General features: G+C 38.4%; 1 protein-coding gene across 4 annotated transcripts in view; it reads right to left on the bottom strand.

Moving 5' to 3' along the window:
* Positions 1–24,321, bottom strand: part of LRRC4C (leucine rich repeat containing 4C) — a 1,047,300-nt gene extending 1,022,979 nt beyond the window's left edge. For 3 of the 4 annotated variants that reach the window (XM_054699264.1, XM_054699255.1, XM_054699258.1), the window contains exon 1: positions 23,690–23,881. The gene's annotated coding sequence lies outside the window, so the exon portion shown is untranslated. Of the gene's footprint in view, positions 1–23,689; positions 23,882–24,183 lie in introns of those variants that run through there. The other variant, XM_054699256.1, reaches the window with a different exon arrangement.
* Positions 24,322–25,101: the final 780 nt, after the last annotated feature.

The following is a 25,101-nucleotide window of genomic DNA, read 5'->3' as shown; positions in this document are numbered from 1 at the left end:
AGGATTAGTCTTTTAGGCCCACCTTTCCTTCCGTGATGGACCAGGATCTCTGATTTGGTCCAGCATGTAATTATAGAGACATCTAGTGGTTGGGTCCAGGAGTCTGAAATCTAAAACGATGCAAAATGGACTCATTTTTGAGTCTCCCAGTGGGATCACTGGCTGTGTGCCAGAAAGGGTGGCAACCAAAAAAAGTTAGGTAGAAATGATTCAATGTGCAGGCGTAGCTTGCAGCTTGGGAGCCTGACAAACACTGAGATAAATATAAAGGAGGCAGTAAATAATGGCAGCAAAATTAAAACAAATATGAAAATGAATTATCTATGGAATGATTTCAGAATACTTGCTTTACCCAAAATGGGACAAGCTACTTCCCATTTCGTGTCAGAAATGCCATACATATCAGACAGTGAAAACTTTAGCATAAAGTTTTTTTCTTTATCAAAATGCAGATTTCCCAGAGAAAGGTGACATAATAACTTACATCACAGTCATCATGGACACTTCATTCTGATTGATTTGGTTAAAATTTAGGAATGAACAAGAAATAGAAATTGACAAGCCCAGGAGAGAAGATTTAAAGCAATCCTTTCCCAAGTAGAAAAGAGGTACTATTGATTTTAGGACACAATCACAGCAGAAGTGACACATCAATATTATAAAGAGAATAGAAAGGTACCAATGTTTTGAAAAAACAAATAGTTTAAAAGCTATTCTGTAATTTTGAGGGTGGGAGAATCAGTGTCAAAGAAAGTAAAATCTAAGGAAAGAGCTAGCACAAAAATGTGCAATTTCACAAACACTCACACACACACAGCCTCCCTATAATACTCATGATCAATGCTCAATAGAATTTTAAAGTTAAGTACTTCTGCATCATCTAAAAAAGAGTAGGATATAAAGTTTATATCTCCATCGCTTTATAAGATAAGTGATTGCATTGAGATATGGTTAGCGATACAAGGGATTCTCCAGGAGGTACTCTCAATAACCCCATAAAACACCTCATTGTCCCCAAATAATATTTCAACAACTCTAATGAGGGAAATAATATAAATTTCTGGAAAACACTAAAGTATGAATCATGAAATTATTTGTTGTGAAGACTATATTATTATCTGTTTATCAACCATATGAGATATTGTTTTTAAGAAAATCAAGTATCACTACCACAACAGAGAAGATTCCTCTTTTCCTCAATTATGTTAGTTTTTTTTTTTTCTGCTACTCTTCCTTTCTATGCAATTTTCATGATATGCTTAAATCAAACTCCTATTGAAGAATCCTATAAGAAAACAAACACAAATACCAAAGCAGCACTTTCATCATTATTTTCTTTTCTGAAAGTTGTCTCTGCTTACTCATAATTATTCCTTTCTAATAACCTTCTCAGACTTTAAAAAAAAAAGCAAGCCAGATCCAAGTATTTAAATTACTGAATATGGTCCTCCCTGGTGGTCTCGAAGTTAAGCCTCAGCACTATCAAGCTATCACCATCTACTGCAGCATGAGTTCAATCCCTGGCCAAGGAGGTGACCCACATGGTGCAGCAGTGTCTCCTGTCTCACCCGGTGCTCCCCTCAGCAGTGTATTTCAGTAGATCAGCCTGTTCTGCTCCCCACTCTGTCTCTGGTGAATCTTCACACCCAGTTCTTATATGCATATATAAATAAATATTCAAATTAATTACTGAACTTACAACTAACTAGAAGATAGATGAATTGCTGACAAATTCTCCTACACCCCTGTACCCAGACCATCCCCATTAGGATCACTTAAGACCTAGGTCCTCAAACCACAGCCCATGGACTTGCAACCTTCACGATAAGTCACTTGGGATCTTCCTGGTAATGCCATTCTTTGACCTCTCTCCAGATCCCTGAGTTCTTCACATCCAAGTTAATATTTGGAAAGCACAGCCATAGATATTTTGTAAGCCTCCACATTATGAGATTCTTCCTCAGCCCCAAACCTGCAGATTCCCTATTTTGATGCTGGTGGGGTAAGGGGCCAAATCAGGAAATCTACTTAACAATTTTCCGAGATAATTCTTTAAATAGTATACAATTTCAAAACTTTATCTATTTCCTCCCATTCACTTATCTGGGACTCTGAGTTCTGTGATACATGGCCAAACCCTTCAGTCAAGTCATTCAGCTTCCCTGGAACTTGACTTTATGTCTGTAATATAATCTTTCCAGGGCTATCTAAACCCCAGACAACACAATGCATAGGGAAATAGTCCACACACATTCAATGCTACAAATAGAACAATTCAGTACTATTCTGATCTGCCTAAGGATATTCCTACCATCTGTGTCCTAGCAGATTCCTCTCTTTGGAGACTGGGAGGACAGCATCCTTCTCTTAGGGAGTCAGCTTGAGTAAGTGAGACTTCCTGCCTGGGAAGTACACAGGGATTTTCTCCTGTCAGTATAAGGAGGAGGATGTGGGGCAGCTTGAAGTCTGCAGAGCTGCTCAGCTGCAGCTCAGCAAGCAGCTGGTAATACACATTCATACCATGCTGGCTCAGCTAAGAATACGCTTTCTATTCTTGCCTGCTTTTTGTTTTGTTTTATTTTGTTTTGTTTTGTGGCTGAGGTGTTGGAGAGAGAAGCAGTATCTGAATGCACTTCCCAGTCATCCTGCATTAACAAACTAGTGAATCCTCTCTGCCACGCTGCAATAGGGAAGCTGGTCTCATCTGCCAAAGGGGCAGTGGACATCAGAGACATTGAGTGGAAATGAGACACTGAGTGGCCATCCCTGCTCCTGTATGCTTACTTTGATGGCATACCCATGCCGCCCATTACTGAAATCACAACCACCCAAAGTACATCATCCTAAGATGGTTTACTGCATACTGCATTACCTGTGTGCACCAAAAAAAAAAAAGAAAAAAGAAAAAAAATTAACATTACAATGTGACTCCAGTAATATTTTATGGAGAGCTGCCACTGTTACTATGAAAAACATTAACATATACTAAAGAGAATGAATAGATACAGATTGAGAAGGCCAACCCACTCATGAATTTTCACAGAAATTGTTAGACTCCAGCAGGCCTTATATTTCATTATAAAAGAGAACCAGTTGCTCTAAATCAGCACGGCAAAGTGCTAGTTTCTGAAAGTGAATTTACTGATTTAATAGAGATCAACATCTGTTAAGTGTCTACTAAGACTCAAGCACTCAACCAGGTGCTCTTTGGACAGAATTAAAAATGAGTAGATGCCTAGATCTTATGCCTCAGAAATTTATGACATAAGACAATTTTTTATCACCACATATTCACAGGATTGTCATATCAGAATGTGTTGATAATTCCCATTCACAATACAATTACTCTGGAAGTCCTTGTTTCCCTAATGGGGCTCATGGAACACAAATTGTTTGTTAAATCTTCACATGAAATTATTGTTCCATAATTGGAAAATACTGAGTTAAATATCAGGAATATTTCCCCAAAGATATAAGACCTTGAAGCAGTTTCTTCTCTGCATATAGAGTAAAATCTTCCTTTTTGAAAAGACCCTAGGTGCATTTCATGTCAATTCTGCAAGGTGGATACATTCCCATTATAAGGTGCCAAGAGCAGCAGGGTCATATTTTTTATCCTTCTATTTTTAGAATTCTGTTAGTCTCCCTGGTTTACCATTCAGGTCAGAACTGGAATTTTTGGCTCGTCTAAGGAGGCCCAGAGCAGAAAATGGAAGGGGCTAGAGGCCTGGAGCTTAGTTCAAGCCCCTGAGAGTCCCTGCCAGACCCTGGCATCTGACCCTGAAGGTGAGCTCGAAGCTGAAGCACAGCTAAAATTACACTGCCTGTGTTTCAGCACTCATTCCCACCCTGAGATTGAAAACATAGAATTGTTATTTCTTTTTGTTTCTTATCAACTAACTCCAGTGTCACGTTGCCAGATCTGGTTTGTGGAGGGGAAGACACACCCAAGGAGGAACTTCTCCAAAAGACAAATTCTTGTCTTGTCCCAGTTCCATAGGGGCAATGACAACTGCAAACTTGGCCAGAAAAACTGAAGAAACTTTTGCAGAAATGAGTTACCATTTTCCATAGCCTGATGTGCTGCAGAAATCCTGCATGTGACGATAATTATCACAGACTATTTTACAGCACTCTCTTCTACTACTCAAAGTAAAGCCAAATACATTCTAAATCATATTTCTCCAAGTCACCTTTCCTTAGAGATCACAGGATATATCCAAAGGAGCTACACTAATGCCCAGGACTTGAATTCTGCTTATCCTGCAAGACTCCCCAAACCAGTACTTTAATCTCCTGAAATAAAATTTCAGTATCCTATAATTAAGGGGGAAGAGACAGTCACCCATAATTTTCCTATAATGGGGTCTCCCTAGTAGCGCAGTGGTTGAGCACTGGGCTGCGAAGCTACCCTCAGCCTCTGCAGCACCGGTCCGATCCCCGGCTGCCAGTGAGGGTCCCACATGGCGTGCAGATCTCTCCTGCCGTGCCCGCTGCTCCCCTCAGCAATGTACTTTGTCAGTCTACCTGTTCTGCTCTGCACTCTGGCTCTGGTGAATTCTCTTATCCTCCTGTGCTTCTGACTGTACCCAGTGCTTGTATAAATAAATAAATCTTTAAAAAAAATTCCTATAATGGTTTTCAGATTTATAATTCAAGAAATCTGATAAATCTCAAGATCTGATAAATGACCAAACAGAAAGCACCATGCCTTCTACACACATTTAGCTTATTCCATTCGGATATCAAATATTCAACTCTTTTCAATCCTTTGAGAGAAATGAGGGTATTCCCAAATGCAACACAAGACAAATGTAAGCACTAACTGAACTTCTAGAAATGGTTATCGTTAGAGACTGGATTTTATGAGACTTGAAAGCAAACTCTTAGTCCCTACCTTACCCACAATCATCATGAGCTAATTCATCTCTCTGTTTCTTCTCTCCTTCTTTCTCTCCCTCTCTCTCATGAACATCCACACATACTGACAGTCATACACAGATTCCTGCAACTTTCCCCAGCACCAGGGATTCAATAAGGATTGGGAGGGACATAAAAGATACTTCCAGATCATGACTTCATAGATCCTATAGCCTTTTGTAATAATCAATTCCATGACTTTTTTAACTACCCTAACCCATAATCTTGAAAATATCTTTTGCCTTAACCCAAAGTCTATACTTATTTGTTGAGAGTGTCCTCACTCAAACCATCATTTGCTCTTTTTTTTTCCCCCACAAAATCCTGACTTCTTTGTGTCAGAAAGTATGGAACTGGAATCAGGGATAATTACACCCCCACCTGGTCAGAGAGGAGTTCAGAACCTCGGAAGACAAAATAAGGGAACCAGATGAAGAATTGAGAAATAACATGTGGCAGGTACTGCCTTTGCTGCTTAGATTCAATTTACTGCTGACTTTTTGTATCAACATAATTCATTCATTAAAAAATTAAAAAACGGGCCTCCCCTGGTGGTGCAGGTGGTTGAGGGCCTCACTGTGAAGCTGTCTGCAGCCTTAGCAGAGTGGGTTCAATCCCAGCCAGCCAGCGAGGGTCCCACATGGTGCTGCAGACCTCTCCTGTCTCGCCCGCTGCTCCCCTCAGCAATGTTATTTGTCAGTCTGCCTGTTCTGTTCCCCGCTTTGTTTCTGGTGAATCCTCTCATCCTCCCGCAATTCTGGCCTGTATCCAGGTTCGCGTATAAATAAATAAATAAATAAATAAATAAATAAATAAATAAATAAATCTAAAAAAAAAATTTAAAAATCTATTTATACCAGCTCTATTTTATGTCAGCAAGCAAGGAGACTCTAGGTGAAGAAAATCCCTGCTCATCTAGATTTTATATGTTAATGGAATAGACAGACTGCATCTAGACAACTAACTGATAAATAACATAACATAAATTTTCAAAACAATCTAACAAAAAGTTGAGCAGGCAGATAACAGAAAGCTGTGTGGATATTTTCAGGGTGGTAAGTATGGGTGGGGAAAGCTTTTCTGTAAAAATATTGAGTTGAGAACTAACACTGAGACAGAAACAGCAATGAAAAGAGTGTCAAGGGAGATTCTGCCTGGAGAACATTCAGAACACTGATGTGACCAGAGCTTGGAGGAAAGAGTATGACATGAGATGAAGTGGAGAAAAACAATTACCTTTCAATTCAACTAACATATCACTCAAGATCCTTTAAATCTCTGGCCCCAAATCAACTTTTCCAAGATTAGCGACAAGCTTATACAACTTATCTTTCTAGCCCACAGACTTACTTTTTTCATCACTTCTTCACTCATTCTTTTAATATAGATTGAAGAACCCAAGGGTCCTGATTTTATTCTGAATGCAAAGAGGTGCATTGACCTAATTAGTTAATATTCTTAATTTTTTTTTTCTGTTTTAGTGATTGATATATTTGGAAAAAAAAAAAATCTCTCTGCCCACTCTAGAGAAAAAGGACTAAAGGGAATCAAGAATGAAAGGGGGACAGATCGTGGCTGACATGGTACGATGGGGTCAATTGTGATGGGGTCCCGGGGCCGGTGAACAACAGATTCCAGGTATGTTTTCAGGGTGGTCTTTGGCCTCCACCCATTTTTATTTTTTCTTTTCTCAGCATTGAAAGACCTATGCCTATTTCTCCATCAGAAATCAAGTGGCAGCTACCAGGATAGCAACAGAATTCACAGTAAAAAGTACAGATTAAGAAACTGATTCTTTAGTCCCAAAATACTGTCTAAGGGAGAATGCTAGTTAAATCATTTGTTATGATAATGCTGAGATAACAAATGAGTCATAAAGAGCCAGTCTTCTGAGTGGCAGAGAGGGGGAAGGAAGCGCTCTCTCTGTGTTGTGTTTTCAAGACTACTTGATATGCATGACTGAAGAAATTCAACATCGGAGCTGCATGAGAATTGAGATCCATGTCAGCTCTATTGGATAAGTTTTTGCCAGGACTACTGCTAAATGCACTGAAGGAATCCGGTGTTTTGAGCAGAGAGAAGCATCCTGGATGAGGAATGGAGGCTCAAACTTGGAGTCCTCACGTTTTTGGTGTGGGTCTCAGAGACAGAGGTGAAAAGCAGAGAAGAGATGAAGGAAGGAAAGCAGTGATGACTAGAAGCCAAGGTTTCTGAGACAAAGACAGGAAAGGGGAACTGAGGCTTCCTCTGGGACGTTTCTAACCTTCTTTTCCTTTCCACAGCTCATATTTTTTTTTTTCCCAGCCTCCATTCTTCACAGCAATGTTCATCTGCATTCTGTCCTCACTCAGAGATGCAAGCTGTGGGCCTTCTTTTTCTTCCAGATCAAAAAGAGATAGACAGAGGCCACATACATCCTCCCCATTCTTCATACTTTCTACTTTGAATGTCGACAAAATGATGAGAACACCATCATTTGAAAACTAAACATAAAGGCCAGGACTTCCCTTTTGGCAAAGGAGTTAAAGTCTCAGTTCTATTAAGCTAGCACCAGCCACTGAGGCAGGAGTTTGATCCCCAGACAGGAAGATAATAACCCACATGGCACAGCAGACCTCTCCTGTCTCACCCTCTGCTCCCCTCAACAATGTATTTCTGTAGATCTGCTCTGTCTCTGGTGAATCTTCTCACCCCCCATATCTCTGGCCTACACGGCAGATCTTCTACACAAAAAATAAATAAATCTGTAATAAAATAAAAAGATAAATAAAAAATAAAGATGGCCAGGATCCCTGGCTGTGACAGGATTAAGTCATAAAACCATGGTCTACAATTTCTGGACTACTTCAATAGGAAAAATGAACTTCCATTCATTTAGGCTTCTGCAGTCAGACCACTATTATTTGCAGACAAGAGTTGTATTAACTGGTCCAAATATCTTCTGCCCTCAGAAATAAAACCACTTAGGAAAATGGAAGTGAAGGAATCTCCTTATAATGCATCATTGTTAGTATCTCAGTATACTGTTGGTCAATACTTCAAATTTACATATGTATGCATATTTTCTTTATATAAAGTTTTCCAGGTTGCAAATTTTGGTAGCTACCTTATATCCATGCACACTTATTTTACCCATATCACTTTGTTTGAAATGTAGTTTCATCATATATTTTTAGACTATGAACCATTTTATTAGCACATTTGTACACAGTTCATATTTGCCTGGGATATATTTCCAGAAGGAGATCCAAGAGAACAAACAATTCTACGACCTACAATGCATAAAGTCAAAAGTAGGGAAAAAACTGCTTTAGGAAGCACTTTTCCTTCCTAAAAGTGTTACACCAATTTATGCTGTTACCAACAACATGAATGTATCAATTTGTTTAAAGTTTATTCTATAATATTAACATCCAAAAACAATGGCAATTTTAATTCAAGACACTCATGGACATTCTCTCCATTTGTCTCTTTCTCACTATGAAACAATTTATTAGACTCCTATACTGTCTACTGTCTAATCTGAAAGAGTAAAGTTTTTTTTTTGTTTGTTTTAAATAAATTTTATTTTTATATTCCCCATACAATTGCAACCCCCTTATTTTGACCCCCAATCCCTCCCCTCCCCGCCCCCCACCCTCCATAGAGTGTCTCTGGTTCATAGTTGTTTGTTGATTTTGATTTTCACTTTCTTATAGTTATTCATTTTCCTGGTCCCTTATTTAAGTTTTCTAGATTCCTGCTATGAGTGAGACCATCCGGTATTTTTCTTTTTCTTTCTGGCTTATGAAAGAGTAAAGTTTTAAAATGCAACTTAGAAATTTTAATGCCTTACATATGCAGAACCTTTCCCATCATAGAAAGTTTTGTGGCAAGTATGATCCCCATTCAACAAAAGATTAAAGCTGACTTAAGAAGGTGTGAGTGACTTGCCCTGAGTTGTAGAGCTACAAAATGGTAGATTTTACATGTATTATTTCAAGATACCTCTTGTCTAGCTCAATACATTGCTTTTACATTCACTTCAACATAGGTATTAAGCCAACCTCACAATATCAACCCTGACTTGTACATCCAACCCTCAAAAGAATCAACACAGGTCTAGGAGAAAACTATTAATAGAGAGAAATAAATTTCACCATGTGAGTCGGTATTTTATATTAGTTTTCCCTTTGTTCTCTGAGTATATGTGATGGGCTCCTTTGCCAACAATGTGAAACACAGCATAGATGCAAGAACTAAGACACACCTTAGAGCAAAGACTGTTATAAGCAGGTAAAAACAAATTCTATAAAAGACAGCGAATTTTGTGAACAGTAATGTTACAGAACACATAAATGTAGACAAAGAGGAGCTATAGAGCACAATGGGTATAAAGAAAATAAACTAGTAATAATGAGTAAGGCATTTATAGGGTGGTTCTTTGGTCATTCCATAGAATAGCCATTGCACCAGGACTGCACTAAAGTTAAAGATGAGGCTGTAATATTCTGTTATAGGCAGAGTGAGTGCTTAACCAGTTGGCCTGCATTAATCAAATAGCCTATGGAGAAAAACACTGGCTATGTAAACTTGAGTACAAAATCAGGTAAGGTAAAGTGGATTTAGAGGAGAAAAAACATTAAGTCTAGAACAGGAAGAAGAAAATAAAATTGAGTTACGGGACAAGGAGAATATCATTTCTATCCTGTTCTTTTGAGATCAGGTAGTAAATTACACCTATAACTAGAAGAAAGTAAGACTTAATATGCAACCTCTAGTTTATCATATCTCTCTTTTCACATGTTCCAAGATGATGCCACAGACAGAAAACACTGTATGTCTTCCAAGGAATAACTCATGAGGCGTCAATGAGAAAATCACTTCTCCCCAGAGCATACTCTACTGATGCTTTAATTCTGCATAAATTGCACAGGACCCATGTCATCATGCATAGGACCTTCTGAGGTAAGCTGGATGTTCCCTTGACACCAAGTGGTTTTCAGTAACTAGAAAGCAAGCTTCTGTTCTCACAAAAAAAGATTCAATAGACTAGTACAAAAAATTTCAATAGACTAGTACAAAATAATTAACTATGAGTTAGTTATAGGAAGAGTCAAGAGTAAAAGGGAGTACAGAGGGACAAAGAGAAAAAATGGAATGAACAAATGGAGGAAAAGTGGAGGAATTCTGACTGGCATCATAGATTTTGTTGGAGGTAGGATGCATGATGCCCTGAAAAGATCCTGGGAACGGAATTCAGATAACTAATATGAACTTGGAGTTCTCCACCTACTGGTGTACAATGCTATGGCAATCATTCAGTCTTGCAGTTCTCAATATTCCCATCTGTAAAATAGGAAAATTACAATTTTCTCAAAGGTTACTGGGAGAATTAAAAATGAAAATGTGTGAATAAAACATATGAATAAATTATTTCATAGTGTGGTCTAAAGACAGTAAGGTTTTTCTTCTTTCAAATAAAGATCTGAGCAGGAAGAAGGAATGATGTGATAGGATGAGTGCGTGTGTGTGTGTGTGCAAGTGTGTGTGAATGTGCATGTCTATGTATGTTTGTGGAGGAATTCATTTCCTTTCTATGTGGAGGTTATTCATGATAAAGAGGACATTATTTATACTGAGCTCAGTGTCCAGCTCATAGTAGGTTCTAAAACTTACTTGTCAAAAAAATTTAAAAATATTCAAAAAACAACATTGGGGAATGAAGCAGAATGACTTTCAAACTGCCAATTAGCAAAATCTAGAACTTTTATTTAAGTTGAAGTGATCTGTATTCACTCTATTTGGGGAAGTCAGAGATCCATTGTCATTCCAGTTCAAATTTTAGAAAAAGAATAATGCTTATGTAATAGATAAACATGCTCCATTAAAATCATTGCTGTAAAATAAGCCATCTCAATATATAGTGACTTCAAGATTGCATGTATCTTAACATTCTCTGTATTGGATGGGCCTTCATTCTTCTCCTCTGGCTCCACTCCAGCAGCTACATTTAGCTAGAAAGTAGACTGAGTCAGGGCCCGTATATCTTTAGTCATATGTCAAACAGCCAGTGCTGGCTTTTGATTACATGATTTGGGGAGAATAGAGGGAGTGGTGGGTTAGTTTTGCTCTGGGAGACCTGCAGTGGGCAAGCTAGGCTCCCTTTCATAGTGGTCTCTGGGCAGCTCTCCAAAGGAAGAAAATAGAAACTACAGGCTTTTGAAGACCTATCCTTGTACCTTATGTAATGCTATTTTTCCTGAAAATCACAAGTCCAGTTCAGATTCAGGAGTAAGGAAACAGACACTACTTGTTCATGGGAGTCATGTAGCAAAAGGATATACAGACCAGAATTGATGACCAGAATTTTCTCTTTACTATCGAGAAACATGAACTGATATGGCCCTTTTCTTTTCCAAGAAGGTTACAAATATATTTTCACTAGACTATGTACCAAAAAGCCATCTGTTTGAAATCTAACAAGTCCTTAGATATGGATTAAAATGCAAAGGAAATCTAAAATCACAAACCTAAGGCAAAAATGGCATCCTGTTGAGCATCTCATGAAAGATGAGAAAAGAAAACAGAGTAGGTCATGAGTTTAATTATGAAGGTCAGGGCTTGGAAGCCATAATGGTAGCAGAAAGTATGCTAGGAATATGGAGTGTATGTTCATAGACCATAAACCCTTTGAAATAGGTTCTATATTTTGTAGAATCCCAGCTCTGACAATTACTAGCTGTACTATCATTTGTGAGTTAAACTAATCTTCACTTTCCTCATCAGTAAGTTAATAGTACCGCTATTAGTATATATTTATACTAAGAATTAAATAAGATTTATCTGCTTCCTTGTCCCTGAAACAGAATAAATATTCAACAAGGGGTAGAAATAAATGAAATATGTAACAAAGGGAAGGTCCTGGTTTTCAATTATAAGTTCTACCAAATCCTACTTTGAAACTATTAAAACCCACTGAAAAATAATAATGTTTAATTATTTTAAATGAGAGGTGTCCTTTGAGCTTTAGACCTGTGAGATTTTAGAATCTCAAGGACATTTGTAAATAACCTGCCTTTCAGTTTCAACTCCAAAATAAAAATTTTTTGGAGAGAATTTGGGAAGCAAGTGTCCTGTACTCTGAGACTATGTGAAGAATGACTTTTAAGACCACCTTAGTGGATAACAACTGACAAAATTCCAAGATGACAATACCTATTGATGTTTTCAGGATGGAAGGACAATCCTCAAAGAAGATAATGCAATTTGGCTAAATGAAGCACTACAAAGCACTATCCACTAATGTTCCACATAACATCTTGAGTTAGTACAAATATTAAATATTGTTCTTGGAACCTCTTTTCAACACTACTCCTGTGAAAGAGGGGGACTTGAGGAGAGAAAATGAGTAATTCATAATTTTGTATATATGCTTAGATCCATATTGTGTACATGTGTATGTTTCATGATAATGTGAACACCTTCACCTACTGTAGTGGTATACTTGTGTATGTACGCACGTGCATGAGTATGTGATGTGTGCTGTTATCATCATTTAAGCTTACTTAAAAGCTCTGTCTCCCCATTGTATCAAATTTGCTTCCTGAGTAGTATTTTTCCCACTATGTTATTCCTTCTCTAATTGGGAAAATATAATAATCTGGAAGGGGTCTCCAACTCTTTTGTGTAATTTAGTCAAGTTCTGCTGTATTTCACCAGACACACCAACCAGGCTGCTGCATACATCTGTTTTTGGAGCTCTATTTTATAAGCATCCACAATATTTCTGCTTTAAAATTGAGAAATGATTGCCCCTTAATCAGCTATTTGTTATACTCAGTTACACAAATATATGCAGTGTCATCCATAAATAATTCTATGATAGAACATAGCAACAATTAACATTTGCACAAAGCTTTAAAGTTTACAAAGCTTTTATTTTTTACATGCCCAAACACGGTGTTCCATTTAACTGCACTGTGAAGGAAGAAGAGTATATTTTTAAATGGCTTAGAAGAAAACACATATTTTTAACAACAGATATATGATTGATCCAGGCCTCTGCCATGTAATCTTGGACATTTATTTACACTCTCTGAGCACCAGTGTCCCTATCTTTAAAATGTGTATAATAGGGTCTCCCTGGTGACCTAGGGGTTAAGTCTCATTGCTACCATGGTGACCACCTTTGTTCGATCCCCAGCCTTGCAGCTGACCCATATATGGCACAGCAGACCTCTCCTGTCTTGCCCTGTGCTCCCCTTAGCGGTGTATTTCAATAGATCTGCTTGTTCTGTTCCCCATATTGTCCCTGGCAAACCATCTTACCTCCCTATACCTCTGACCTATACTCAAGTTCTTCTGTGCAAAAATAATAAAATATTTTTTAAAAATGTGTATGATAATATCTACTTCACAGATTTTTTCCATTGTAAGGGGGAGGATCAAATTTTTCAAAATGAATGTGAAGTCCTGGACATTATAACTGAGTCAATGCTAGTTGTTATCACGATCTTAAGTTGACAGATAAGAGCATCATCCTCTAAAAATTGCTTACATCAAATGACAGAGCAAGGAGATAGTTGTCAAACATTTAACTAGGGTTTATAGGTTGGGAAGATTTGGTGGCATCAGGCAAAGATAGTATCTGCTCCTTCCTCTTAGTAGGGTGCTGAGTATCACAACTCAATATTGCAAGACAAAGGTTAACAGAAGCAGTGCCCCTAATCCCAAGCCCTGGCTCGCTTAACATTGTGTCCTCATGCAGAACGGAGACGAGAAGAAATGGCACAGATTTGAAAGCAATCAAAAATGGGACCAAAAAAGAAAGTGGTTTTGAGGTGTATGTTGAAAAACTTGCAGCTGGCATGAGGTGAAAGGTAGAAATAATGAGAAAAAAACAGAAAATCAGGAAGTCCTAGCAAGCTAGCAATTGGGATAATAATCTGAGTAAATATCAGAGGTAGAAGCTGGTGCCTCATGGTGGCATAGCTGCATCTTCTGTGGCCTCTGCTGGCTCAGAAGGTCAAGGGAAGATGGCAGGAGTAGAATTATTTTTTTTTTTTAATTTATGGACCTTCAAAGCACTAGTCACCTTGGGAGGGGAACCATCCCTACTGAGGTGAATAATACACAGTGGATCAGTAGAGAGGGCAGGTTTATCTGGAGCCCACTCAGGCCCAGGCAGGGGGTGGGGGAAATTAGTCCATCTTCTATTTCTGAATCTCGAAGTTCTGCTTTCATGAAGGAAGAGTCAGAAGTCTGGCAAGTGGCCTTGTACTAGTCCCACAGAGACTGTGTGTGATGGACAATTAATCTGAGTGAATGATTTTTCTGTTGAAAGGCACAACCTCTACAGCTTCATCAAGTAAGAAGACATCACCACAATGAGAGGTGACTGTCTTCAAATAGTTTGCCTTTTGCATCTCATAGACCCTTACCTTGTATTCAGACCCTGAGCCAAGAAAAATGGTAGCCTCTGAAACTACCTGGCAAATTTCTAAATTTATTTTTGTGCAACTATCATCCCTCTGGATTGAGAGAAAGAGAAACTGTCATCTACTCACAGCAGAAAAAATATTTCTCCTATCTCTAAGAACTGCAAAGTTCAGACATGGACTGAAGACTAGAAGGCCAGAGAATGCCATTTCTACCAGCTCTTCCTGGCGAGTGAAGTGCTGCTCCACTCAGACTGGCAGTTCACAGACAATCTTTTCTGTGGAAGACAACACACAAGAGGTTTGGACCATCTGTCTGTCCGACATACCATCAGTATAAGGCACTAGCTCACCTCACAGAAAATTGAAGAAAAAGGGGACATAGAGTAGAAGAGGAAAAACTTGATGAGGAAGAGAAAGTGAGGGCAGCAGAAAAATGCCTTTGTGTGTATTATTATTTTCAAGCTCTCTTTTCAGCGGTCATTGATAAAAAAAGGAAGGTGTCTAGCAAAATTGTTAAAGGAAAAAAATGGCATAGCAAAAGAGAAAACAATTTTCACTGAAAGAGCATAGAAAAACATAAAAAGGCAATCGGGGAAAATAAGAGCACTGCACACAGTTTCCAGTGTTGGGAAAGAGAAAGACCCAGTCAGGGCACTTGGTCTGTGTGGCCAAAGGCATCAAGAAGGACCTGAGGCACTGCTTAAAATGCCTCACTCCTTAAGCAAATCTGAGGCTCAGTTCCTTCATCTGTATCAGGAGAACTATGGCACTTCTTTTTCACAACTGTAAGAGCATAGCACACCACCTGGAATATCACAGAATGATTATTGTGAAAATTTTGTGATTGTTTTCAAAGCCTCCACTAGGTCCCTTCATGGCTAAATTCTTTTCCCGCAGCTACTTGTTGATGAATTTCATACTTCATTCACACTAATATTTACAACATCCTGACAGCATACATTTCCTCTTCAGAAGAGTTGTTGTTTTGCATTATACTTAGGACCAAACTCATTTCACTTTTCTTCCTTAAACTTCCCCAACCACAAACCCCCTAGAAGTATACAGAGTGACTCCATCATTACTAGGTTCTGAACCCTACACTGCCTTGTTCAGCAAATTCATTTCTCCTTCACCAATGTGATGCTAACAATAATATTTTAACATATTTGAGGGGAAAAACCATGCTGTTCCCAACTTTGTGTTCCACACTAGAATTGCAATGTCATTGCAAAGCTAGTAGGTGTTCAATGTGTGTGTGTTGAATCAGTGACACCATTAAAATGATCACAGAAACAAAAGAATGCATCAGCCACATGAACATCCCTGAGAACTCCAATTTACTTATACAAAAGTGATCTTGACCTAGATCCATGATGTAGTTCTGAGGTTCTGAAATTCAGAATAGGGGTCTGTGTGTGTGTGTGTGCATGTGTTTGCTTATATATGATGATTTCAAACAAATGGCAAGACGAGTCTTGAGAGAAAACATGGACCAGATAGGGGGAACAGAACTTCACTTGGTGAACACCAGAAAAGGACGCAGCAATGTCGACAATGATGAGAAAGATGAAAATCAATAGCAAAGAAACATCCAGTAGAATCACAGCAGTAAAGCAGAACAGGTCAAGGAAATGGAAAGGAATAAAGGAGGTACCATGGGCCAGATGAACACAAGAAGATTCTGCCATTAATGAGTAGGGTAGACCCAGCCCAAATGAAAGTGTGGGCAGTCTGGAGACATTCCGAAAAGCTTAAAAACTACTTGCTCAGCTAATTTTCCTATGGGCACTGGAATCAGAATAGGTTAACTGATAAAATCCTAACAGTGGATTGATTAATCCACACTAAGAATCCAGATTCCTTGGTAGATGAAAGATCCTGAGCAAAAGTCACTTACGAATTTGACTTTCTTTTTGAAAAAGAGCAAGTGGAATTTTTCCTTGTGTGTACCTCTATTCAGTGTGTTTATTTTCACTATAGCAAATGTCTTCAACAGAAAAAAAAAATGCTAGCATATCCATCCACTGTGTGTGTGTTACTAATCATTTGCTTATTTGCAGAAAAGATTTTGACTTTACTAAAATGACTGTTCAAAATGTTTGCACTTAACACTTATTTTTTACCCTGTTATCCAAACATATGCCATAATGGTATGGGGGACTTTACTGAAACACATCTTCTGTATACAGTATCTACTAGAGTCTAGGTATGGGCACAGGTTTTAATCCCAATCATACTTTTCTAAAGAAGGATATTCTGGACCATTCTGTGTTTACTTGGTACTTGCTTCTGTGACATATAACCAACCATCTGAATATAAAAATCTAAACATACTACATAAGAAATTGAAATAGCCCATCTATGAATGGCATTCCCCAAAATACTTAAAATGATGATTTGCTTGCTCTGTTATATATAAAAAAAGAAACATGAGAGTATCAAAAACTGATACAACTATCACTGAAATATCTACACTACGTGTGAAAGCTAAAGAAATTTTACAGAATGAAAGCAAAGTAGAAATGAAATTTTCTCTTTGCACTGACATTATAAAGTCATAGGAAGATGGCTACTATTTCTTTTATCAAGAAAGCTTTCAAAATGTGACCCTTTATCCTATTCATAGGCAGGCATTGAGGCCCCAAGCTCAGAGCATTTTAGAATGTAACTTTAGAGAGAATTCCTCAGTTCATGAAATTCTAACTTGGTTCTCTTTGTTCCTCTAGCCTCCTTCAACTCTGTACCAAATCACTCTTCCATCAACATGTTCTCTTAAAAATTTATGTTTGTTAAAAGATCATTTTTTTCTCTCTTTCAAGTATTTATGGTAAGCAGACACAGAGATTCCCTTTTCTGTTCATTCATGTGCACCACAATTTGTATAACCTCTGATACACAGAGTACAAGAAGGTTTATATGCAAACTGAAAATGCTATGTTATTATCATAATTAATATTATGGCTATTAATTAGCATTATAAGTAAATAAATATAAATATAATTATTATTATAATGAGGTATCATTTATGGAGCACCAACTAAATTTCAATCTTTGTTCTAGGACCTTTCTAAGTATTATTTTTCTCAAACTTTTTACAATAATCCTGTGAGGAAAGCTAAGGAAATGGAGGTATAAAAGTAATTTGCACAAAATTATAGAAGCCACGAGTTAACAAACATATTGAGAGATATTATTCATAAAGTGCATTCAACAAGTACTGCCAACTACTTACTCTTTATTGTGACAAAGGAGACTTTCATTTCTTTACTCTGTTCCAAGTCCTATAAGTGCAGCACTTTTATACGTTTTCCAATAATCCACATGTCATCAACCATTACAGTAAGATATAGGCCATTGTCAACAATTGTCAAAGTTAAATAAAGATCCAACTCGAACTATGGAAGCTTCCAGAGACCACACAAATATGGCACCAATAAGACATTGTATCAGTGACCCAGGGGTTCAAGGAGATGTCCTTCAGTGACAACAGACACTGAGAACTCATCCTTCCATTGACAGAGCGATTCCTATTATGGAAACAAGATTATTTGATTAGCATTCACAGAAGGCTTTCTCTGGACTCTTTCTAGTCAGGAGTTTCTGTGAAGACCCCTTGGGCACACAATCTAAAAGTAATTTTAAAAAACAAAGCACAGTCCAGAAAAATATACATGAGCTTTGAAATGAGTCAGAATTTTGGGAAAAAAGAATAACTTTTTGCCTGATTTGTAATATGGGAATAATATTATTTTACTGATTTTTTTTCCAGAAGGATGAGTTAATAACCTTACCTACCTAGTACAGTGCCTGGCACATGGAACACAGGGTTTTACTATAGGGAAGAAATAATTATAAGTTATGCAATGTCCTCTGTGTGTGCTGGCAATATAATCTGTACTATAATCTGTAGAATTTTCTTAGTTCAGTACAGTGTTCATTCAAATCCTGGTGTCTTAGGATGTGGTAGAGGCCAGTCAACTTGTGTTTATCATTTTGACCAGCTGATGCCTCTCTTATCTTTCTTCCCCTATTTGGATTTTAAAGAACGGTACCTTAAAATGCAGGGAATGTGGATCTTATCTCCCCTTCTCAGAAAGTCATAGGATAGACTCTATTCATTCATTGTAAGGATAGAAAGAACCCGTAATCTCAAGGACAAAACCCTGCTCCCTTCATGCACAGGGAAAGGCTGACACTGCAGAACAGAAATACCTGGGTCAAGTGGTACCAGCCGTGCAGAGTTAGCAAAGCAGAATGGACTCATCACTGACAGCTCAGCTCAGCTACATTAATAGGAACAAGGATTTTTTACATCCTTTGCAATATGTTCTTGAACTAAATAAAGGTCATACACAATGACACAGTCCCACATAGGTCAGACGCTTACACATGAATCTTAATTCTGTTTAACTATACATTGCAAATTCTGGGGAGTCAGTTGAAAGATTGCAGCATGCCCCATTCAAATGCAGAAATTGCAGCAAAGAGACATGAGCAGAGAGAGTCCTGCTGTATTCCCCACAGCAGTGATTACTGTGCGTGTACTGGTAGGTGTTTGATAAATATGCATCTTTTCATTGACTGTGAACAAAACGAGATGTTAGATAAAGAGCAATGTTAACACCACTGGCTGACATCTGAATTGTGTTTCTGTAACTACATAAGGATGGGTGCACATGATTCTCACTGCTTCCATTCAGTATCATTTTGAAAGTTGTAAGCATAAGCGAGGTGACATCTGGAAAGGGCACTTGGGTTGCTACCAGAAAGGATCTGAGGAAATCATGGTACATCAAATGAGCTAATTTACAAAAACATAGCTTTCTCTCCAGTTTTATTTAGCTCTCAGATGAGGTTTGGGGCTTTTGCCCACCTGCAAAACTTACATGAATACACTGAGTTAGTTAGGATGATCTTGATGATCTTACTAATTCTTAAATCAGAAAGTTGAGGCTCCCAGAGACTAGGTATCTGATTGACTCCCAAGTCTGTCCAGTTTCAAACCAGTGCTCATCACTACCACATTCTCTTGCATCTATCTCTCTGTGTCCCAAATGTAACTCAGTATGACAATCGTCATGACCTCAGCTATTATTATAAGTAAATATCCTATTGATACAACTTTCCAGTTTTACAAAAATTCTAATCAATAGCCTCTTTGTGACAGAGACTACAACTCTGTAATGATCTTTCCCTTCCCAAAGAAAAAGCTGTCATGTCCAAGCCATTCTTGTCTATTCTGGATCCCCAATGCCAGTGGATTAAGGTACTGACACACTGTCTATTTTTCATGAATCTAAAATTACACCTCTTACAGATTACTCAATTACCTGCACATTCATACATGCTCATGTGTACCTGGGCACTACCACACATATACACATAGACAAGTCACCAAGAATGTACCACAGAAATTACTTCAAGAGTACAGTCATGCATTTGTGAAAACACCCAAATTATAACATGGCAAATGTTAATCCTCCATCATTAAAGAAAGATCAGTACTTCATAATCAATTTAACTTGAAATCTTTTTGGAGGAATCTTTCCATAAACTCCTGAACCATATATAAAGGCATCGTTAACACATTGTCTTCTATTTATACAGCAGTGTATACCTAATATTTTATTCTGTAACATTTCATCATAATCTTCATGACAACACAATGAGTTAAAGTCTTATTTCCAAAATACAGGAGGAAATCAGGGTTCTGCAATTTTGAGTGATTCACTGAGTATTACACAGCACTATTAGCGCTTGACTGATGTCTTCTAATTCTCAATTCAGAGTTTCCCTTTTTCTGATTCTAATCCCAGCCTCATATACCTCCTCACCCCACCCCCCATTTTAGCTGTGACTACTGAGGGATGCCAAATGGCAGTACAGGCAATTGAGTAAACTGATTTAGTCAATTGTAAAGTCTCTGTCCTAGTCACATTCCAATTAATACATTATTTCTTTTGTAATTTATTGGAGAAGAACTTATTTATAAGTGAGGGGAAAGAGTGGGGAGAACATATACACAGAGGCATCTGTATCGGCGAGTGTATCTTCATCTCAAGGGTCTGCCTTTTCTGCTGAAGGCTGATGCTCTAGCCAATTAGCATGAGACCCAATGTCAGCCTCAGTTCTTGAGTTAACAAGCAAGCTCCAGGCTGTTGTAATGACTCAGCAATCAAAACTTCAAGTTCAGTCTGCTTAGTCCTCACCCACCTCCAGGGCCAGAGTTCCAAGAGCTGTTTTTTTGCTCTTCAATTTACTGGACGATCTTTCTGGCTTCATTTAAAGATTCTCAGTAGCTGACTTTCCAGCTGTCAGCCCTGTTTGTTACTGAAGGAAAGAGCCATTCATGTGTTAAGTGCCCTGGGTCTTAAAAACATAGAAACACTCTGGAGAATGTTGGGTCTGGTTGACTCTCTTGAGCAAAGACCCACAGAAATGCAGGCCAAGAGACTGTAGCTAAATAGAGAAGGAACTGGAGGTCCCTTTATTCTTCCCAAACAAAGTTAATCAACCCTTTACCAGTTCATTAAAAAAATAATAATAATAAACATAAACCTGCATATATGTCATCTGGGGGACTTCAGTTTGTCTTCGGTAACTCTGCTTACATCTACTGAAATGGAAAGCTCCTTTCTCATTTATTTTCTGAACTCACAAAGCAAGAAAACCAACTCTGTTAAACTTCAAAACACTCAGAAAATGAAATCAGAAAAGACAAAAGACAGCCATGGGTCCACAGTCAGTTCTGATTGAAAACTGTTTACCATCTATCTGACCTGAGCTGACCATAAAGATCCAACATTACAGTCACTCAAACACCATCAGGAACCCTTGAGATGCCAGAGAGATGCTTTCCACATTGTGTGAGCTATAATCAGAAAATTCTGAGCTGGCTAGTACCCCACTTCTATTCTTAGACTAAAATAAGTGATAATGAAAGTGTTGCTATCGCTAGAAGATTCACTCATTGCAATTATTAAATGTCACATACACAAAAGCCAAGATGGTATCTTTATTATTATTGTAAAGATGATGTTGAGAATAATCTACGCAATTAATTTTTTTTCCCCAAGACCACAAGTCTAAATATACGCACACTGGAAGAGAAAGTGAATGGTGGGAGGAGCAATCAAAATTAAATAGCCTCAATAAAAAGAGGTTCTTATTTGCCAACTTTCAGAATGGCATTTTCAAACGGTTTCTCTAGATTCAGAATAACTCTAACACAAAATAGAGGACATAAAATACAGTGCTCTGCACCTGGGACTGGTCATTAAAGGATGCCTGTCAATAACAGCTGATTAATCTAAGGCTAAAGATTGTCCAGGCCAGGTCCAGGGAGTCTCCATCCCCCCTCCCCCGCCAAAGAACTCATCAACACTAGGTGCATCAGGACCCTGCTCTCTGCTTAGAACAGTGAAGTTTGTGCTTCTTGTGTATATATTACACTTGCCTTCAGGTTTCATGGGTCCCAGGTTGCTATCTCCGTGAAGAAAGTGAAATTTTGTTTTGTTTTTTTTTTCTCTAAATTCCAAGACATTTAAAAATGAACAAAAGTCGCCTTTTTGATAGGGAAATGTAACTGAAGTCTATGAGTAACAGTTGAAAATATCTGAAGAAGAAATAGTTGACAAGAAAGATATATTATAAATTATACTGACAGGAGAGAGTTTCCCCATCAGTTTTACCAAGAGCAGTAGGTAGAATAAGTATCAGTTATAGGATGGTGGTGGGGGTGGTATGGTGTGGTTCTTTAATAGCTGCCTTCCTAAACTATTATACAAAAATATCACATAAATGGAAGGGACAGCCCATGGTTATCTCATCTTTAAGTTTCAGTTTTGTTTTGTTTTTGTTTTTTTTTTAAGTTCAGGATTTTTAGGAAAACCTTCAGAAAGAAAAAAAAAATAGTGTTAATGTTTCAAGTATGATGTCTAACAGCTCTCAACTTGGATGGTCTCATAAATGTCTGACCCAGTCAATGGTCTCTGAATAAATCTCTTTGGTTACAATTGCTACCTTCTCTCTATCTATACATAACATCAATATTTGGAGAGAAAAACCTCTGCAAGCTTTCTTCTCCCTAGTTAACATGCCTGTCATCTCTTCTATGAATATGTCCACAGTCACTGTTCGAGTTGGCTAACATTCCATGAAATATCACCACTCCTCTTAGGATAAACCATCCATATGCATTGACTGAGGAAGATCAAAGCTCTATTGCTTCCACTTGGGGTCTCATAATTTTAGAAATATATTTATAAGTGATTTTCACTTCTTGGGAGCAGCTAAAAGATGCCAATGCAGAGATAAAAATACTCACAGATATAAGAACACAGATGCGATCACAATGAAATGATATTTTGCTTTAATTAAATAACCTCGGGATAATTAGCAGGTAAAATATTATTTGCATTTCACTTTTAAGGAAAGAGAGAAAAAAAAAAAAAAGAAAGAAAGAAGGCACAGCCAACCACTAGGAACAAACACTCAAGAGACTGAGTTAGGCAAGATGTTTGAGGAAATTCACCTGCATTTCTGATGCTGTCTGTTTGTTTGAACAGCCAAGAGTAGACAATTAACAGCAACTTACAACCCTACTCCCTTCTCTGGGCATCACACTGGTTAAGGGGATGTTTCAAAAATGAGAGCACTAGTCTTAATCAGGGGACACTGCATTCAGAAAGGTTAATGAGATGCAATAGTCTGAGAATCAGTGTAAAAAAAAAAAGAGGTTCAAAATCCTAAACAATTTCCACTTTGTTCTCATTTGCTCCAATGAAGAGGTGTTGGAGCAGTTTTTTCTGAATTCCACAGATTTGCTACTCTCCAGAGCAGGTTTAACTATTCAAGAAAAAATAAATGCTAAGGGGGGGAAAAAGTCAACTGTTAAGTTATCATGCAAGTCCGTATTATACCCCCACCCCCGCCATCCGTCTCTGTCTCTGAGTAGACACACTTTTGCCTGTAACTCAGAGCCTGTGCCAGTAGCTCTTCTGATATATACATACATACACAGATCAAGAGATATGCACGAGTATTTCAAGGAGGGAGAAGTCTGGAGTTATTTTTTCCCCATATTTCATGGATGCAGAATTTACTGTGAAAATGTTAGATAAATAAGTGGTATAAAAATGGGAGGAAGGATGGGGGATGGTTACACAAATGGAAACAATCTCCTTGGCATGAAAATAGCCCCCAAAATGCCACACACTGAGTTCTTCTGAGCATTACAATCTCTAAAAATGCGCTTAACAACTGCATATGGATTTCCAAAAACAAACAGGAAGGCACAAGCATCGCAAGCAAACAAGGACTGAGATCTCTATAGTCCCATGACTTACCTTCTTTTTGGATCCTCAAAGTTCACCAGGAAAATTTAAAATCCTTTAGCTTGTCTTGCACTACTCTATTTTCTTTTCTTCTTCTTTAAAAGTCACAGAGGAGAAACATCATCAGTTTTCAAAGGTTCCGTTTATCTGATCTTCCAGCACCAGCCAAAAAAAAAAACAAAAAAAAACAAAAACGTGTCCAAAAGACTCCGCCAAAAAGTAAGCCAAAAACTCATCAAAGACAAAAAGAGACGGGGGGAGAGGGGTAGGAAGGGGCTGTCGAAAGCTGGGGGGCCACAGACCGTGTGCCCAAGTACCTAGAGAATATTTTCACGCTGTTGAAATCTCCTAGCATACGATATACCTGCTTTGCTTGTCACACAAACACACACACTCACGGACACTCACACATTCTCTTGCACGCAAAAGCAGGCACCCGCACTCACAAACATACAAACACACACACACTCACACAAATCAGTGTAATGAAAACTGTCAGTAGTAACCTCCAATAGCGGCTGTGTGCTGCAGATGGACCGGCTCACTGTTACCTTCCCAGATCAGTGGAGGATCAAAAGAACATCCCAATTCAAGGGGTGGGGGGAGACCCCAGGACTAGGTAGATTCCAGATCCCTCTCCCCAGGCAGATTCATCAAGCCAGGAGCGGGTCAATCAGCAGAGGTGTCTGCTTGCAGGGTGCCCCGGATTATGGCAAGGTTATTAATCTTGATGTGCTGCATCCCCCACCCCCAACCCTCGGCAGCCTGCATTGAGATGATTGCCAGAGCTGTGTCTGTCCCTGTTCTACTGCATTTTGCTCAGCCCTCTGATGCTGCAAGTGAGACACGGTGGAGGCAAGAATACTAATAAGGTGGTTAGCTACAGTTTCTTCAAGGCAGTCGGCATGCGGTACAGTAAATGTGTACTTCCCAGGGCTCTGTGTGTGTGCCTGCATGTCTGCAGGGAGGGCAGTGAATCCATCTCCAGCCAGAAATCGAGATGGCTTGTATCCTGCCTGGGAGGACTGGATCATCGCAATCATCACTGTCCGGAATCGGCATTGTCTCTGACACTATTTTGTTTGGGATATAAAAGGGGGTTAATGGTTTAGAAGCCTAGAGCTGGCATTTGAATGAGAGAGAGAGAGAGAGAGAGAGAGAGAGAGAGAGAGAGAGAGACAAATGTCCAGGGAGACAAATTAGCTTTATAAATAGGCTTCAAGCAGACCAAGACAAAATTTTAACATGCTGCTGCCCTGGCTGTTAAATGGAAATACAAAGCAATTTCAAAAACCAGCCCCAGACTATAAATCTTGGAACTGGCAACAAGTATCTGCATTTGACTGATGGGACTGTGGATAAATGGATTCCTGATAATATAAAAAGTTTGCTCATGCATTCTGCATCCTAGCCAGGCAACCAAA

This window comes from Talpa occidentalis, unplaced genomic scaffold (genome assembly GCF_014898055.3).
Source record: "Talpa occidentalis isolate TD23 unplaced genomic scaffold, MPIMG_talOcc4v2.1 talOcc4.3, whole genome shotgun sequence".
NCBI lineage: Eukaryota > Metazoa > Chordata > Mammalia > Eulipotyphla > Talpidae > Talpa > Talpa occidentalis.
This window is presented reverse-complemented; position numbering and strand designations above follow the sequence as displayed.